Raw genomic sequence first — 18,615 nt, forward strand, 5'->3', positions numbered from 1 at the left:
AATTAATAACCCATATTTGGAAATATCACCTTGAATCTTAAACGGGACGGAAATATCTTAAGCCACTTGGATCATGGTGCCAGATCAGTCGCTACTGGAATTACTGGAAGCGGTTTCATACTTTGGTTCTTGTCACTCATAATACAACTCTCATAATCACGTACAAAACACTCAACAGTCTTGTCAACTCCTGGCCACCAAAAGTCTTCTGTGACTCTACATTTCATTGCCTGAATTCCTAAATGAGACAAAACCACAAAATGTCCCTCATGACAAAAGGGGGGATCCTAAATATTTAGGAACCTCCCTTTTGTCATGAGGGACATTTTGTGGTTTTGACTTGTTTTCCCTAGTCCCACTTCTATATTAGTCAATGGGGAGCCCTTCTTGCTACTGAGTTCCTAAATGCCCATTCATGGGCCGACTAAAGAACCCTCTTCTTTAAGGTTATAGGTACGACCAAGTACTCAGTCCTACACACCAGACTTTCAATACAAATCATTTCAGATGCTATGTGCACACAAGAAACAAACTCTGAACTCACGCTTTTAACATGCAGCTATCGATTTGCCACCCAACTGTTAATCTGAGGCAGACTAATGTCTTGTTCAAGGGCGGCATCTCTCCATTTCTATTCCAAAATAGCACCACTGGGCAACATCAGCACCTGGCTCGCAGCACACATCATAACCTCTTCATCAGTGGCACAATTACCATATCAACTAATGGCATCCTGGACAAATAATCTGCCACAGTGTTTCTCTTACCAGGTACATATTCCATTTGATGGTGGTACACATACTAGAAACGCGGGCATTTGGCTAGCCTAGGCATAGCTCTTCCATTCCCGTTAGTGCAGAATAAATCGACCAGTGGTTTGTGGTATGTAACACAAATGGGACACCCCACACAAATGTCCTAAAATGTTGGACAGTCCACCATAATTCCATTGCTATTTTCTCAATGGAAGAATCCAATTATTTATTTCCTCCCGCCTTTCCTTTTTTGCAATAACACAGCCCCAGGGCCTTAATTTGATGGCATCAGTGACTTCATTTTATTTTTGAGGGTTAAGCGGCTTGAAAGGTAGCGCACACAAAATATCAGATTTAATTTTCTCAACAGCACATTGGCACTTCTCACTCCAAATGTATGCACTGCCTTTTAAGTACATTTGTTAGAGGTGCTGTTTTATGGGCAAAATTTGGAAAACATCTGAATAATATTCAATTAGACCTAAAAAAACTAAAATTCAACCGTTCCTTATCTTCTGGAGGTGGAGTTTCCTCGGAATCTTCATCTTGAGTTCCACACCCTTAATATGTTGCTGGTGTCCTAGATAATCCACGCTACTTGCGTCAAATTGTCATTAAACAGAGTGCAACATAAGACCCTTCTTTTTCATCACAGTCAACATTTTGTCCAATCTTTCATCCTGCACAACTGCATTTCTGCAAAACACCAAGATGCAATTCTGAAAATACAAAACCCCACTCAGACCCAGGAACATTGTCCCTATGAGTTTTTGGAACGTAGATAGGGCTGATGGAAGCCCGAAGGCATTCATTTTGTACTGAAATACTCCCACAGGTGTAACAAAGTAACAAACAGAGTTAGATGTTTGGAATCCTAGGTTAAAACTATCTGGTTATAGACTGTCAGTATGTTTAAACTGGTGAATATGAGGCCCACCTTCAGAGTGCACAGCATCCTATTAACAATGAGTAGAGGTGTTGCAGTCCTTGATCCTCAGGATCAGTGTGTTGCTCAAAAGGTCCAACTTCAGGCAGCACCACGTCTGGATGCTCTTACAGTGCTGATTATTTGTGCTGTCAGGTGAGGAAAAAGGGATTAGGGAAGGGGACAGCAGTGAAGGAGACCTGTGAAGAACAAAAGAATGTTACAGGTTTTATTTCTCAGCTATGTTACTTAGTACTCCCTAGATATTTATCTCCCAAATGAATGATAACTAGTGAAGAAGAATGGAGTTGTTTTCTTGAAATGCACTTTTCTGTTGTAGGTAGATAACTCCGGTTTGGGGGCTAAGCATAAACAAAGACTTACTTTCTTTCTACCATAGAATAACATTCATAGAATACATTTTAGTGTTGTCAGAAATTACATATCAACATATCATAATTAGGAGACTAATTCGTGCAAAGTAAATCGTTGACAAAACATTGAAAAATGTTAATCAAAAAGTGACTAAGGGGTAGCTCTTCTGCAGATCTGCACTGACTGATGCAGAAAGAAAAGAAATGACATCAGCGCACCTGGATTCTGCCTATATAGGCCCTTCTGGCATAGATGACGCTGACAACGCCATGCAGACCCGAAAAATGCCACCTACCGGCGAGCATGGGTGCTGCTCATGAAAAAAATTCCGGATCCAGTCTGACAGCTGGGGATAATTCTAAGGTAAAGAATTTAAGGCTAGAAGACTCTATCAGATACACCTTCAAATGAGTAGATAGCCTGCTAATTTCACTGCAGTGGTCTGCAAAAAGAAGCATAATGAAATTAGAAGTGCTTAAAAGAGACAGGCAGGAGAGTGGGTTGGGGTTGCCTGATTTGGAACTATACTATACGGGAGCTCCATTGCAGTATGCCACCACGTGGTGGGAAGAAATAGACAACTGGGAGAAATGATTACTATGGGGTACACTTGCAGAAAGGGGGCATTTGCCGACTCTGTAATGATGGTCAGAGGAGCATTGGGACAGATGCCACCTGTGGTGGTGTACACAGCCATTGTATGTGAAGACATGGTAAAAAAGAGTTCTGGGTCGATCTACTTTTGCTAGATAGCAACCATTCCGCTATATATATCACAGGGCATACCTGTGGACCTTTGGAGGTGTGAAAGAAGACAAAAATATAGACCTATATAGACCCATATATTTGAACCATTGTTCAAACATTAGCAATAGATTCTCCGTTTTACAATAGTTTTCAAAGACGTGCTCACATTCTTGTGAAAAAAGCCACTTAAGATGCAAAGCTTTAGTCTTGCTGAATTAATTATAAAATGCAGGTGCAAGAGTGTAGGCACACAAGGCCGTCTTATCTCAACTCTGTGTATGCTTTGTAACCCTGAACTCTGAGAAACCCGAGAAAATAATTGGCTAATTTGCAATGAACATCCTGCAAGAGCACTCACTTGTGAGAATAGTATTTTTTAGTTAAGATAAAAGTGACATGTGTTCCAAAATTATAGCTTTTTACACCATGTAACCGGAATGTGAACTTTAGGGAGGCTAGGTTCTTACATATGAAATGCATTTGCCCCAAACAGGGGTCTTGAAGCAGAGATAACAGACGAGTACAGGCACCCTTGAGATGTCAAAACTATCATAAAATACCCTTCTGATAAGCTTGTTTTTCTTTAAAATGTAATTATTTTTCTGTCAATTATAGGCCATGCAGCTGCTTGTAGATGATGAAATAGTGCTTGTAATGCAAACCAATGAGTGTTGAAATCTATAAAAGGTTCCTCCCAACTTGATAAACTTGAAGTACCCCACAGTGCGCCACGGTGTGCTTCTTCCCCCTTGGGCTTAATCAAATAAATGTTTGCTTCTCTTCATCACCATGACTGAGTATTGACTGTTATTTCTCTTCCAGTAAGATTTTGCTTTGACAGAGGAAAGTGGGTTGTCATATCCTTGGAGATCAGTAGCCCATGGTAGAATTTATAATCTTTGATGAAGCCCGAGAGGCATTTGGGATTGGTGCATCACAGTTCCTTCAGTATGCAAACTAGCCGGTACAGCAAGGAGGATGTGGCTGGGATCCCCCAATACCCCAGAAACGTCTGCTACTGTGATGGAAATGTTGTAGATGGGACAGTATTGACTGGTAATCTCACAGCTGTGAGACAAGGTAGGCAAAAAAAACATTAGCCATCAGACAACATTGGGACATGGACTTAGATACACGACTGACAGACTGTGAGTGAAAGATAGCATATGTTCAAGTACAGGAGGTGTTTAGTAATGAAATGCTTTAAATGAACTCAGTTCAATTTCCTGCACCGCCCCTAACATACACCACTTAAACTGGATAAAATATACCCAAACCAGCCTGGTGTTTGTAATAGTTGGGGGTAGTGGGAGCTGTCATTCTCCTTGTGACATGGTCATGTAGCATGCTACAGCACTGTTGGGGTGTGATTATATTTGGTGAGGAGGGTAACAGGGTGCATTTGGAGAGCTCTGCTAGACAGTGTCTATTGGAGATTGTACCAAACTTCAAGTAAACAAAAGTCCAGAATAAATATGTGCCCCTGGTCATGGTGTTGGCCAATCACCACATAGCAATAAAATGGTGAGACCCAAGATTCCCTGAAGTGTCCGATGGGAAAAAGATGTGTTGTAGTGGACCTTGGATGAGGCGATTAGAATTTGTGCACTGGAGTGGATGTGCAGGCCCCAAAGGACTTGCAGACCTGGACCAAATTAATAAATGATTTGTGGAAAAGGGGAGGTGTGCGGGCACTGAGAGTCCAGATAAGTAAACTGGGGACACTAGTGGGAGGGAATTGCTGGTTTGCATCCTTTTTTTTTTTTAAGGAAAACCCAGCATACCTGAATGTCACAGCAGGGGTCAGGAGATGAACTTGTAGTCAAACAAACTACGATAAGATAATGTGAGGAACTGAAAGAAGCAGGGGAGGCACTTTGATAATGTATAATATGAAAAAATGCACGTCATTAAGGTGTAGTTGTGTTCATATATATTTATGATATGCAATGTCAGTTTCTTACAGTGAGCGTACACTGTTTGAAGAGTTTGTAAAAATAAAAACAAATATGTTGTAAAAAGATACATTTCCATATTAATGAGGTTGCTCATTTCCCAAGGATATTTTGGAGATGCAGTAGCCAAACCAATTTGACTGACTCTAGAACCAGAAATGTCTCATGTAAGTGATTCTATGAAGGTACTTCAAGACATGGGAGGATCAGAGAAAACACCCAAACACAGGATTGTGCAAGAGACCATTGGACAGAGAAAACCAAAGTTGTCAGCCTTTGGGATACCAATTTGTCTTTCGTGAGGCGTCCAGGCACACTTCTCAAACAGAAATAGCTGGTGCCCCTAGGGTCTGTATCAAAGGTGAAATCTGCCCAATAGCAGCCATAAGTAGCCAAAGTTGCATTGACTTCTGAATATATGCCACAAATCCCAATGGCCCCACCCTCTCAATTTCCAAACATTAAGCGTACAGGACAGACACTCACCTTTAGAAGTGGGTGGGAGAGGATGGTGGATAACGGACTGGTAGGAATTACAGGATTTATTTACAAACTTGCCTACAAAGATGGAACCAATGCATCCACAGCCATCTGCAAGGATTCAGAATCACCTGCACTTGCTCTGCTTAAATATTGCTCAGTATCTGGGGAAGTACAGAAAAAGGGGATAAAAATAAGCACAACTTCAACAGCCAACAGAAAAATAGTGCATAGACTCTCCAAGGTAGCAGCAATGGAATCAGACAACGGAACCGCCCTAAGACAAGTATGATCTCTACGGCAAAGAAGCCACACCAAAGGCTGTCCACCATCTAGCAAATCATCTCAAATATTAAGGCCCTCATTACAAGTTTGGCCAGTGCTGGAGGCCACTGGCCAAAGGCCTGAACACCGCCAGCCCCATTAGGAGTTCACCACAGGGCCGGTGGGCAGAAACAGCATTTCCGCCTGCCAGCCCTGTGATGAACAGGACCTTAACATTGACGCCGGCTCATAATCGAGCCGGCGCCAATGTGGCTGTGCAGCGGGTGCACTAGCACCTGTCGCGCTTTCCACTGCCCGTAATTCGGGCAGTGGAAAGCACGACGGGGCTGTCCATGGGGGCCCCTGCACTGCCCATGCCTACTGCATGGGCAGTGCAGGATCCCCCATGGAGCCTCCCGGCACCCTCTTTCTGCCAGCCTTTGCATGGCAGTGCTACCGCCATGCAAAAGCTGGCAGAAAGGGGACTCGTAATCCCCAGGTCAGCGCTGCAAGCAGAGCTGCCCTGGCGGAGTACAACCATCGGGATCGCCAGGCTGTTGACTGGTGGCAACCTGGCGTGCCGGCCGTCCAACCATGGAGCTTTCGTTACGGTTGTAATTTCACAGTCGGACCGCCACTTTGGCGGCAGTCTGACCGAGACCTGTCATAATGGGCAGAAACAGCATTTCTGCCTGCCAGCCCTGTGATGAACAGGACCTTAACATTGATGCCGGATCACAATCGAGCCGGTGCCAATGTGGCTGTGCAGCGGATGCAATAGCACCCGTCGCGCTTTCCACTGCCCGTAATTCGGGCAGTGGAAAGCACAACGGGGCTGTCCATGGGTGCCCGTGCACTGCACATGCCAAGTGCATGGGCAGTGCAGGGTCCCCCATGGAGCCTCCCGGCACCCTCTTTCAGCCAGCCTTTGCATGGCGGTGCTACCGCCATGCAAAAGCTGGCAGAAAGGGGACTTGTAATCCCCAGGGCAGCGCTGCAAGCAGAGCTGCCCTGGCGGAGTACAACCATCGGGATCGCCAGGCTGTCGACTGGTGGCAACCTGGCGTGCCGGCCGTCCAACCATGGAGCTTTCGTTACGGTGGTAATGTCACAGTCGGACCGCCACTTTGGCGGCAGTCCGACCGAGACCTGTCATAATGGGCAGAAACAGCATTTCTGCCTGCCAGCCCTGTGATGAACAGGACCTTAACATTGATGCTGGCTCATAATCGAGCCGGCGCCAATGTGGCTGTGCAGCGGGTGCAATAGCACCCGTCGCGCTTTCCACTGCCTGTAATTCGGGCAGTGGAAAGCACAACGGGGCTGTCCATGGGTGCCCCTGCACTGCCCATGCCAAGTACATGGGCAGTGCAGGGTCCCCCATGGAGCCTCCCGGCACCCTCTTTCTGCCAGCCTTTGCATGGCGGTGCTACCACCATGCAAAAGCCGATGAAAGGGGACTCGTAATCCCTAGGGCACCGATGCAAGCAGAGCTGCCCTGGCAGAGTACAACCGCTGGGATCGCCAGGCTATTGACTGGCGGCAGCCTGGTGGGAGCCTGGCGGTGCCCGCCATCCAACCGTGGAGCTTTCGTTACGGTTGTAATGTCACAGTTGGACTGCCACTTTGGCGGCAGTCTGACCATGACCGTGACCCCTGTCATAATGGGGCCCTAAGTTATAAAGTGCTGTCCCTCGTGGCTCCTTGACGCTCAGAATATAACCATGTCTGTAATGCAACACAATTGATGGCATTCGATGTAAGAGGAAATTATAATTTCAATTGAATTAAACATGTAAAACAAGACAACCCTTTTCTGGCAATCTCAAGAAAGCATGAACTAAATTCAGTAGTGATGTAAATGATTTTTCTGACAACTATCTTAAAAAATAGTTGACAAGACTGATTCTCTTAAACTTCAAAAATCAACCACTAGGACTGGTAACCCAGACTTTTTTGAAGTCTTACTATCCAAGAGACAAGACCTCTACAAACTGCAAACAGAATGGAGATTCAATAGGTACCCAGAACCCTAAATGCACTGAAGGCAGATACAAAAAAACACAAAAGTGGCATCCTCAGTGCCAAAGCTTTCCACTTTCAAACCAAGTTTCAGAACTCTCTCACCAGACCATAAGAGGCAGTCTAGCGTGTGTAAATCAATTCCTAACTCAAAGTCCATTCTACAGATAATACAGAGAATGTCATCACCTCTTTCTTAACAAAAGAGCACAACTCAGAGACTATACTATACCATCAGACATTGCCTCTCACAGACCCTTGTCAAAATTATCTCTGGTGTCTGAACCAGCAATTAAGGACCATCAAAAATCTGAAACATATATTTTACCATGACAACTTAATTCTGTCCACGTAATTTAAGACAAAGCCTTTTCAGGAATTCTGCCAACTCTGGTGTAATTTCAACCCTACTAAAAATACCTTAGGCAGACGCCTCTTTACTTACCAATTGGACCTGTCACCTGGGGATTGGAATTTATTTTTAAAATGTACTTATCGTAGGGTTAGGATGCTTCAGAAACTACTTGTACAGAATTAAATTCCACTTGCTCCATTTGATGCCATGCAGTAAGGTGGCAAATTATTCTAGCATTTGCATTACATCAGAGCTCAGATACTACTCTTTCTGATTTATGCCTGTGTCAAGGTCTGTATTCTAGAATGGCTCAGATTATCCCACAATCCTGATAATACCACACTCCGACTATACCAGGGCTCTATTTATTCTAATCTTTGACGATTCATAGGCTCTGTTTATAAACCAGATCTGTTTACGACTGTTGTTTGATCAGAGTAGGTTCTGCATATGACATCACTTTCGTTAGGTTATAATTCAGATTACAGCAGTTACCATTGTTCTACTTTAACCCTTGCCCTCTTTCCTACTTAGTTTTTATGCATCTTGTGAATTGCTCTGGGAAACTTAATTTTCAGCATTCACTCATTTTCAGAAAATGTTACTGTAAATAAGCATAGGTTATATTTGCAGACTGGTGCTCAAGTTGCCAGCTCAAGATCAACAAAGCTACTCACAATTTGACCTTCTCCATTTGAGCTCAATGTGTAAATTCTTGGTCAGATCACTTAACTGTGCAGCACTACTTTGTTGGTGGTACATGTGTGAATATGCCATATGCTGGATTGATGACTGGTTTTAATTTTAAAACAAGTTGAACTCTGTTTTGTCAGAGACAAAATTATATGAGCCCAATTGTTGAAGCTTTTTACGCATGTACATTTTAATTTACAGATGCAAAAGTTGGTTTTGTACCCATAACAAGATTTATTTGCATGAAGATTTTCATTTGAGAAAATTCACTCACAGGAAGTAGGCAATTAGAGGTAGGTCCAGGGCAGGAATATCATGTGAGTTTAGGCACACACCAAACATATATGTCTAAGGGTATCACCGACTCCTCTCCAAACCTTTGGAAACCTGGAAAAGATTGGAAATGTACTCCTGACAAGGGTAGGAGTAGACAATTCAGTAAAACTGCCTGTAATCTTCATCTTTTTTTAAAACTACAAATATTATTTGGGGATTATTTTTTCTTTTGAAAGCAATCACCAATCTTGTTTCCAATCTTCTGCATGTATTTGAATTTAATCAAAGAGCATTCTGGAAGCTTTATAAATAGCAATAAGGTGTTACATTTGCAAATATGAGTACACATTTAACACTGGAAACACAGCCAGTATGGAAAGTTAACTTTAAAGCAACCATCCTTTAAGTGAATGCTTTGAATTAATGAATTAAATATGAAAAATATGAAATTTTGAACATCTTCTATTGGTAGATGTCTATCTTGAGTCAGCTGCACACAAATCTGACTCTCAACCACACTGTAGTCCTGTAAACTGGCAGCCAAATGTATGTGTTTCAAAGGAATGGGACTATTTACCAATTGGACAAAACAAACAAGAAAGCTTGATGTCCTTGACCCCAAATAATATTGCCTGACAATAGGAATTCCACAGCCATGCATCACCAATCTTGCTTGGCTTGGTAAATTATACAGAAATGTGTTTCAAATCAACCTACTACAGTCATAGGTTACAAACAATTTGCTGACATCCTCAAATCTGTTTTTTACCAGGGCTGTAGTACTGAAATATACATAACGCTCAATTAACTACTCATACCATTCACACAAAAGCAGGGAAAATCATCAAACATTGCACTCATTGGATTCCTCGAATTAGAAGAAATGCTGTGCAGGGAGAGGTTGAACAGATGCTACTATTGGGAGTAACAGAACCATCTTCCATTGAATGGTGTTCCCCAATAGTACTTGTTCCTTAACCTGAGGGACCATATGGTTTTGCATCGATTTTCAGACCGTGAATAAGATATTGAAATTCAATAATAATCTACCTAGAAAAGATGAGCCCAGTGATAAAGTGATAAAGAAAAGGGACATGGGGAGGGAGGCCTAAGGGGAACAAAATAGTGAGATTAGGGAAAAAGATCCTAGGAATCAGGGACTGAGCACTTACCTGGAGCCGTTCTTTCCTTAAGTGTCTCCACTTCACATGTGAAGGAAAACAGAAGAACAGACAAGGGACTCAGAGGCAAAGTCTGACAGAAGCAACAACAGACTTGCACAAAATGACTAATTAAATGAAACAAAAAAAAGGAAGTGAAATTGAGCCCCAACCTGTGTCAAGACTCTGAATTGTCTAGGCTATGCAAGTTTTTCCACGACCCACAATTGGGCCCTGGCAACATGCTGACAATGATTGTGTTTATTACGTGAGTAGGGCTTCCACCTGCTCAACTAATAACCTGGTTTATTACAGCAACTTTCTGAACCACAAGACAAAAATCTTTCCTGTGCACCAGACCAAAAATTCCAAAACCGCAACCGGTTAGAGGGACGAAAACTTCAACTAAAGACTGATCCAACAAGACTAGCCATTCACCCTATTATGTCCAACATGGTGCCAAATCCTGACTTACATGGAACTCAGGATGATGGAAGGCCTGCTAGATGATCCTTCAGCGTCTAGAAACACTGCCATAATTCCTTGCCTCTGGTACACCCATCATGGTGAGATTGGTTAGTAAAGTTCACAAGTTACTAGTTTACTCTCTGCCTTTTGGAGGGGTGTTACATGGGGAACTTCATATCCAGCACTCACCATATGTACCACATGAAACAGTAGGAATAACTACTAGAGGTCTAACATGACTAGCCCTTTTGGGCAGGATGAGATCCCCCACTCAGCCTATCACCCACACTGATACATAAGATAAGATTAAAGTGCTCATTTTGAACATCAAGGGCTTAAATTCCCCAAATAAAAGGACTAGATTATGGCACCTCTACTTAGGTGAGAAGGTGAATATTGTAGCCACTCAAGAAACTTATCTTCAGAAACTTTAAGAAACCTGTCCCAGTAATAACTGACAGTCCTGGTCTTTTTACTTCTTTGCCACCACAAAACACAACAGGGTTGTACTATCTCTACAATGGACATTGGCATTTGAATTGAAGGACAAAAAGAGGGAAAAGGAGGGCTTGACCTCATTGGTCTAAGGGGGCTGGAGGGGCAAAGAATTACATTTGTTAGTACATGCTTCCAATTCTCGGTTTGAGCTCTCCTGATGTGAGTTTCTGACCGCTATAGTGGGATCTGCGGAGGAAGAATGGATGCTGATGAGGGACTTTCACTTAACCAGACACCCCCATTTACATAGGCCAAGCGCAGATACATCACATATGGGGTCACTCTCGAAAAAGCTTAAAAGCAGATTAAAAGGACTGTGGCTGCAGGATATCTGGAGAACGTACCATAAAGACAATCATAAATATACTTTCTTTTCACATGTGCACAGGTTTCACTGGTGAATCAATTAGATACAGGTGAATAATGCATTTTTACCCATTAGCTCTAACACTGAGATAGGGCAAATTGGTCTCTCAGACCATGCCTCAGTTTCATTCCACTAGCATCACAAACCCAAACAGCAAGGACGATGGATTCTTCATCCCCTTCTCCTGAGAGACCTAGTATTAAAAGTTCAAATTCATACCCACATTTTGAGCACAATGACAACATAGAGATCTCAATGACAACTGTGTAGGATACATTAAAACAGTTTTGATGACACATGCATATTGCTCATGTACGTCGTGATGAAAATTAAAAGACTGCAGAGACAGCAGCATGAAAAAGAACTTCTGGTAGCAGATCAGAATTACAGACGCTCTCCCTGCACCTTCTTCACCTTGTCACAGGCATTCAGGGACAATTACGGACTCTAGATACAAACAAAGTGGAACTTTCTCTCCTCTGTTTACAAAGTACATATTACTCCCACACCAATACCGTAGAAACAGGAACAGGGCTATATCAAAGAAATCAAGTCAAGAGATGGTGCTGTCCTTCTCCAAGAGGGAGAAAAAGTCAGAGATTTTCATAAAATGTATTCTGCACTATATGCCTGAGAACCAACAGACACACAAACAGCATACCTCGAAAATGCCCAAATGCATCAAATAACTTTAACCCAGATAGAATTACTAGAAGCCCTGATATCTGAGAAGGAAGTGAAAATGACATTAAACTCCTAAAACCCCCCAAATCCCCCAGTCCCTAGGGCTCCATGTCAACCTTCTATAAAGCATTTGTCCCTTTGCTAACATCACATCTTACAAAACTGTTCAATGCCTTCATACGGGGGGGAGAGGGTTTGGGGGATGTTCGCAACTACAATGGCAGAGACCACAATACCCTTAGTCCACAAATATGGTGAGTATCCCAAAATGTGCTCCTCCTATAGACAAACAGCACTGCTAGTCCTTGCTGTTAAACTGTATTCCCTTACATCCTACCAAATTTATTTCACCATGGCCACCTGGGGTTCATCCAATATCGACAGACAAAGGATATCTTACACAGACGAGTCCATCTGGTTCCAAAATTCCACCAAAAAGCTGTGATAGTGATTCTGGTCAACTTAGACACTGAAAAAGCCTTTGAACCGTTGGACTGGCAATTTATGACACAGGTCCTGCATGCTAATGGATTTGGCCTCAGTTTTATTCAAATTGTACAAGCTAACTACTGTCACCCAACTGCAAGAATATACCTTAACAGAATGCAGTTGCACACCTTGCCTGTCCAACGAGGTACTATGTGTGTCTGCCCTCAGTATTGAACCCTTGCAAGTATACTTAGGGAAGATTTGGAGCAACTAACATTTGGTCAGGAAACACATAAGGCATTACTGTTTGTGGATAACATTTTGGATGCAGTTACTAGATACCTTCCTGTGACTACCTTCCCCTTCCCTCAAACCCATATACACTACAACCCATCCTTCATGCCTACTTTGTCCCTGGGCCCATTCTCAACATAGCAGGATGGGGATTGTCTAATGATAGCTGACATATTTGTCCTGGGAAAAATCTAATCTTTTGACCTTCAGGGTATGAGAGGTGGAGAGATATCACTGCACCCAGCTTCGCCACTGGGTGCTGCAACCTGAGTAGAGAGAAGATGCAAATATAGATTTCACCCCTTTGAAGCAACATATAAAACAAGCAACAGGCTCCTAGGAGTCATTGTCATTGTCACTTTGTTGTTAAGATAATTAAAACCATTACAAAAAGAATCAATAAATAATATTTCAAATTAAAATGTAATCACATTAAAATACCATTTTATCAGTAAAAGAGCTTGTGCAAATACTATTGAGCTGCAGTTTGTCTATGTCTCAGATTTCATCAAAAAGAGCTTAGACTTCCATTGATCCTTCATGCTCCATGCTGGGATAGAAGCCGTCTGAGTGTTGTAACATATTTTGCACATCTAGCCAAGGCCCAGGCCGTAGAGTATGAGAAGCAGATGTTAGATGTCTCCAATAAGTGCACGTCCCCAAGGCCAAAGCTACAGGCTGATTATTTGTCTCCTGTGAAAGGCTAGAGAGGGTCAGCAGCACAGAAGGTGCGTGTTGATAGGAGTATGGCTGAGGAGCCCCAATCAAGTAAGAGTCGTTTAACACTGGCACTTCTGATGGTGATTTGACTGACAGTAAGTCTTGCTCCCTTGAGAGTTCCTTTGATCTTCTGTTAATTGTTTTTTTTCAAGTGCTGAATGTCACAGTATCTGCCAACTGAATGGAGTGGCCAATTTCGAAGGTCTTCAGTGCTTTACTTAGCTGCGTGTTCCAGGGATTACCACGAGTTTCAAAGATGATTCTCAAGTAGTGTTTTAGTGAGGGCATGTTTGCCTTTCTGAGCCTGATGTAGTATTTCAGAATGGCTGCTTGGCAGTCTAACTTGTGCGACACGAGGCCCAGTTCCAATCTAAGCCTAGAGTGTTGGATGTACTATGGTTGTTGAAAAATTCTTAAATACGCCCTGGAGAGAACTTGTTCTACGGTGGCTTCTAAAGATCCAGGAAATGCCAGGTTACCATACTGCAGGACGGGCAGTAGAGTCACCTTTGTTACCCTCAGTATTGGGGCTGCTGACACGCTTCTTAGTTGATTACTCAGCTGGGAGATCCTGTATTGGATTACATGGGCTTTGTTTCAGATAGCACTTTTCTGTCTCCCAGCCAAATTATTTTCAGTGAACCACACTCCAAGGTAGTTGTATTTCCTAGCTGTGCAAATGGTCTGACTTCCGAGCAACGGGTTGTGATCTTTTTGTTTTTGTACTTTCAAAATATAAGGACTTTTGTTTTGTCCTGGTTTACTTAGAGCTGTTTGGCTATGTTGAATGTATTCAGCACGTTTAAGGCCCGATGTAGACCGTTTTTTGTGCAGTCCATTATCACGATGTCATCAGCGTACTGAATGGCATGAAGTTTTGTGGGGCCGATCTTTGGTGGAACCAGACTGCTAGCCTGTAGATGTGTCCCTAAGTCTGCTGTGTACAAACTGAACAGAAGTGGGGCCAGAACGCAACCCTGCTTTAGGCCTCTGTTGGTTTCTATTTTCTGAGACATTGTTCCTGGACCAGTTGTAACTTGGACAAATGTGTGTGTATACAGTGAACTGATAGCTCTTAAGAGTTGTGTGGGAATACCCCATGCTGACAGCTTCCTAAATAGGGTTTCATGATCCACCCTATCGACAGCCCCACTGTAATCCACAAAGCAGCAGAATGACGGCAGGTGATTGATTTCAAACACTTGCTGCTGAAAGTATGAGGGCGCCACAATGTTGTCCACTGTCGAAGCCCCAGGTCTGAAGCTAGATTGAAAATACGGTAGGATTTGACACCCCTGGATCCAGGCTTCCAGTTGGCCTAGCAATATGATGGCATATATTTACACCTCCACATCCAGAAGAGCTATTAGGCGATAACTTGATGCAACTGTATGATCTTCCTTTTTATAAGGCTACATATATACATCCAGAGGATATAGACCATCAGCGGAGCAGATAGGAGTCCCGCACAGGGACAAGGCTCTCCCATAAACAATATAAAAAAGAACGGATGCACTTACCAGGCTGTATTTTTTATCTTAGGAAGGGAGGCCCTCTATAAACTGTTACGAGACTGCTATCCTACTATGTTACACATTCTACCCTCAAGTGAGCCCTAAGTGTTGGAAAGGCTTTGACACAATACGTAATATGAAGCACACATGGTGGGACTGCTGTCAAATCACTCAATTCTGGATTGCAATTACAGAGGAACTAAGAAATATTCTGGGCATTCCTATCCCACTGATACATATATATTTTGCTTAGAGTAAGACCACCTACCCTCCACTATCCAACTAGGGCTGGTAGAATTATGTTAAAGAACTGCCTTGTCACAACCAAAATGACAGTGGCTTCTCAACAGAGGAACCCCTATCCTCTGACGATAACACATGGATATTTGTAAATTGTAGAGACTTATGGCCCTGGAGAAACTCCATAGACATGTCAGATCGGAAGGTCAACTTTGAAGCTGTTTCGAGCCCAGAAATATTACACCTTTCAGAGGAAATGGCTCTAATTGCCTGCCTGCCAAGATTGAAGAATCTGAATTTGTTATGTATATAACTGTATGCATTTGTTCACCATAGCTTAGCATGAGGGATTCACTGAATTTGATTCTGCAGTAGTGTGGAGCATTAGAATGGGACAAGTTTACATAAGATATTGATCATCATAATCTCTTTAATAATGGAACATTTTATTATTTCCTATCACGCTGCCTTCACAAACAAGTTAATTAACTCCAGTAATGATCTTTCTGGTAGAGAGTCTCTCTAGCTGCTGATTCCTCACATTTTGAATGATGTCCTGAGCCTGTATAGGCACCACCCCTGCATATTGACGTCAGCTGCTTTTGAGGCTGTTGCACCCTCCCCCCGACACACAGCCTCAAGAGCAAATTGGTTGTGACTAGTGTGCAGATTCCTAGACTTGGGATCTTATTAATGGGTAGAATCCAATCACAGAAAGGAGAGGCTGGGGCAAGTGCATTGGTGAGGAATCTGTAGCTAGAAAGAGTCTTTACCAGAAAGCGTTACTAAAGATATGTAACTCACTTTTTTGGATTGAGACTTCTAGCTGCAGAATCTTCACCTTTTGAATAGATACCAAAGCAGTACCTACTTGGAGGTGGGTCTATGACTGGACTCAAAACAAAAAGTCCTGTAAGACCAAGCAGGTAAAGATCCCCTCTTGGAACACCTGACTGTCCACAAAATAGTGCTTTGTGAACATATGGAGGGACACCCACATAGCTGCCTGGCATATGTTGAGGACAGAGGCTGACTCTGCATGCTAATGCTATAGTAGTAGCTTTGGCCCTGGTAGAATCAGCACGCAGTCCTTCTGCAGGCTATTCTTTGGCTAGTGTGTAGCAGATCTTAATGCAGAGTGTGACCCACTGGGAGATGGTTCTCTTCTGCACTGCCTTGCCTTTTTTTTGCTCCAGAGAACCCCTAACAGAGCTGATAGTGCCTCCGATCAATGTAAAAGCTGAGTGTTTATTTTGGATCCAAGCAATGGAGCCTCTTCTCCTTAGATGGGTAAGGTGGAGCATACAACGCTGGCAGGGTTATGGTTTGACCAAAGTGGAAAGGCACCACAACTTTCAGTAGAAATTATGCTTATTTCCGCAGTACCAGTTTGTCTGGGAAAAAAGTAGTGTATTGTGGAGTAACAGAAAAAGCCTGAAGCTTACTCAAACGCCATGCCAAGGTAACGGTGACGAGGAACATTGTCCTGATAGTAAGGTGCTGTAAGGACAGCTGTGAATCGGCTTGACTGGAGTGCATATCGAGTAAGTGAGGATCAGATTAGGATCCCATGGGAGCATTACAAAAGTAGGAAGAAACATATGCTGTAGCCCTTTCAAAAATCAGATCACAACTATTAACTTAAACAAAGGGGGCTGATCAGGCAACAATAAGAAGGCAGAAAGTGGTGTAAGATAACTCCTAACCATGCCCCAAGCAAAAACTTGCCAGGCAAGAGATAAAACAAATAACAGAGCATCAGATAACTTGGCCTGGAGGGGGTTCAATCTGGGGTGTGCTACACCAAACCACAAATGTGTCCCAACTGCAGGCATATACAGTTTTTGTAGATGGAGGCTGGCTGCCAAAATGACATCAATCACCTCAGGAGGAAGTTTGAAGGTATTCAGCTTCACCACTCAATCTAGAAGCAAAAAGGTGGCGCTTGTGAAGGCCTGGGTGCCAAACCTTGCCCTGTTGCTGCAAATGCAGGTCCTCTCAGAGGGGAAACCTGAGTGAAGCAACCAGCATGCTTCAAGATTGAGCGGCGACAGCTGAACACTTTCAACCTTCCTCCCGAGCTGGTTCATGCATCTGAGCACACACGTGTCCCTTGACGAAAATGTATATGCCTGTGGTTTGGTATGGTACACACCAGATTAACCCCTTCCTGGCCAACTTATCTGCTCAGGAGTTCTGGACACCACACTCTCCATGCCCAGTCCGGAGCCACTAGGATGACTTGGGCACAGTTAGCCCTGACTATCTTGAGAACGTGTGGCAGCGTGGTGTCAGAAGAAAGGCATACAGGCGTTCATAGTTCCACTTAAGGCGTAACGCATTTCTCAGGAAGAGACAGCTTGGATACTCAAACAAACAGAAACATTGACATTACATGTTCTAGGCGGTTTCATATAGATCGAGCCATGGTTGTCCCCATTCGCAGAACAGGTCTTGCTCCACTTCCGTGTGACAGTGCTGCTTGTGATCCACTGGCATTGGTGGCTGAGTTCATCCTCCCTAGTGTTCAAAGAGCCCACCAAGTGGTTCTGTACCAGGAAAATTCCCTGGCATTCCAGCCACTTCCAGAAGTGTAGGGCCTCTCGCCACAGAGTCCAAGACCCCACCCGCCCTGTTTGTTTCAATACCACATGGTGGTGGTGTTGTGCGTGAGCACCAGAACCAGCCTCCCCATGATAGACAAAAGGAAGGGTTTCAGCACTGAGCGAATGGCCCTCAGCACCAGAAGGTTTATGTAGAGGCAGGACTTCACAGGAGACAAGAGGCCTCTAATCACCACCTCTCTCAGGTGGTTACCTCAAATCAGAAGCGATGCAGTTGTCACCACTGTCAATTCTGGGTGGAATAGGGAGAGGCACCTGCCGCTGCCCAACTGTGGTCCAGCAACCATCACTGCAGCTCTTCTGCAGTCTCCTCCAAAATCTTTACATGGTCAGCAAGGTCCCACTGACGTTGGGCCTACTGGGACTTCAGATCCTTCTGCAGAGCCTGCATATACCACCTGGAATGCTCAACTGGCAGGATGCAGGAGGCCATCAGCCCCAGTAGCTTCAGCGTTGACCTCAGTGAAATCCAGAATCGAAGCTGAAAGACCAGGATCACAGCTGAACATCCTGGACTCTCTTTACCAGGGAAAGGCCAGAAACTGAACTGTGCCCAGAATGGCTCCGATTAAAAGGAGCGTCTAAGAAGGAATCAGGTGTGACTTTGGCATGTTGATAAAGAACCCCAAGGATGACAGGAGGTTTCCCGTAATCTGTAGGTGGGTAATAACTGCCTGAGGCAAGCCTGCCCTCAAAAGCCAGTCATCGGGGTAGAGGAAGGCTGGCACCCCCGACCTCCAAAGGTGTGCTGGGACCATCGCCATCACTTT

The 18,615-nt window shown here is 43.7% G+C and overlaps 1 long non-coding RNA gene across 2 annotated transcripts in view; it reads right to left on the reverse strand.

The window, feature by feature from the left end:
- Window positions 1-1,073: 1,073 nt before the first annotated feature.
- The window catches only part of LOC138302215 (uncharacterized), a 40,920-nt gene continuing 23,378 nt past the window's right edge, over window positions 1,074-18,615 (reverse strand). For both annotated transcript variants that reach the window (XR_011205341.1, XR_011205342.1), the window contains 2 exons: window positions 5,244-5,401; window positions 1,074-1,880 (listed from right to left, as the gene is read on the reverse strand). This is a non-coding gene — a long non-coding RNA (uncharacterized lncRNA). The remainder of the gene's footprint in view (window positions 1,881-5,243; window positions 5,402-18,615) is intronic.

The sequence above is a fragment of the Pleurodeles waltl genome, chromosome 1_2 (genome assembly GCF_031143425.1).
Source record: "Pleurodeles waltl isolate 20211129_DDA chromosome 1_2, aPleWal1.hap1.20221129, whole genome shotgun sequence".
Classification (NCBI taxonomy): domain Eukaryota; kingdom Metazoa; phylum Chordata; class Amphibia; order Caudata; family Salamandridae; genus Pleurodeles; species Pleurodeles waltl.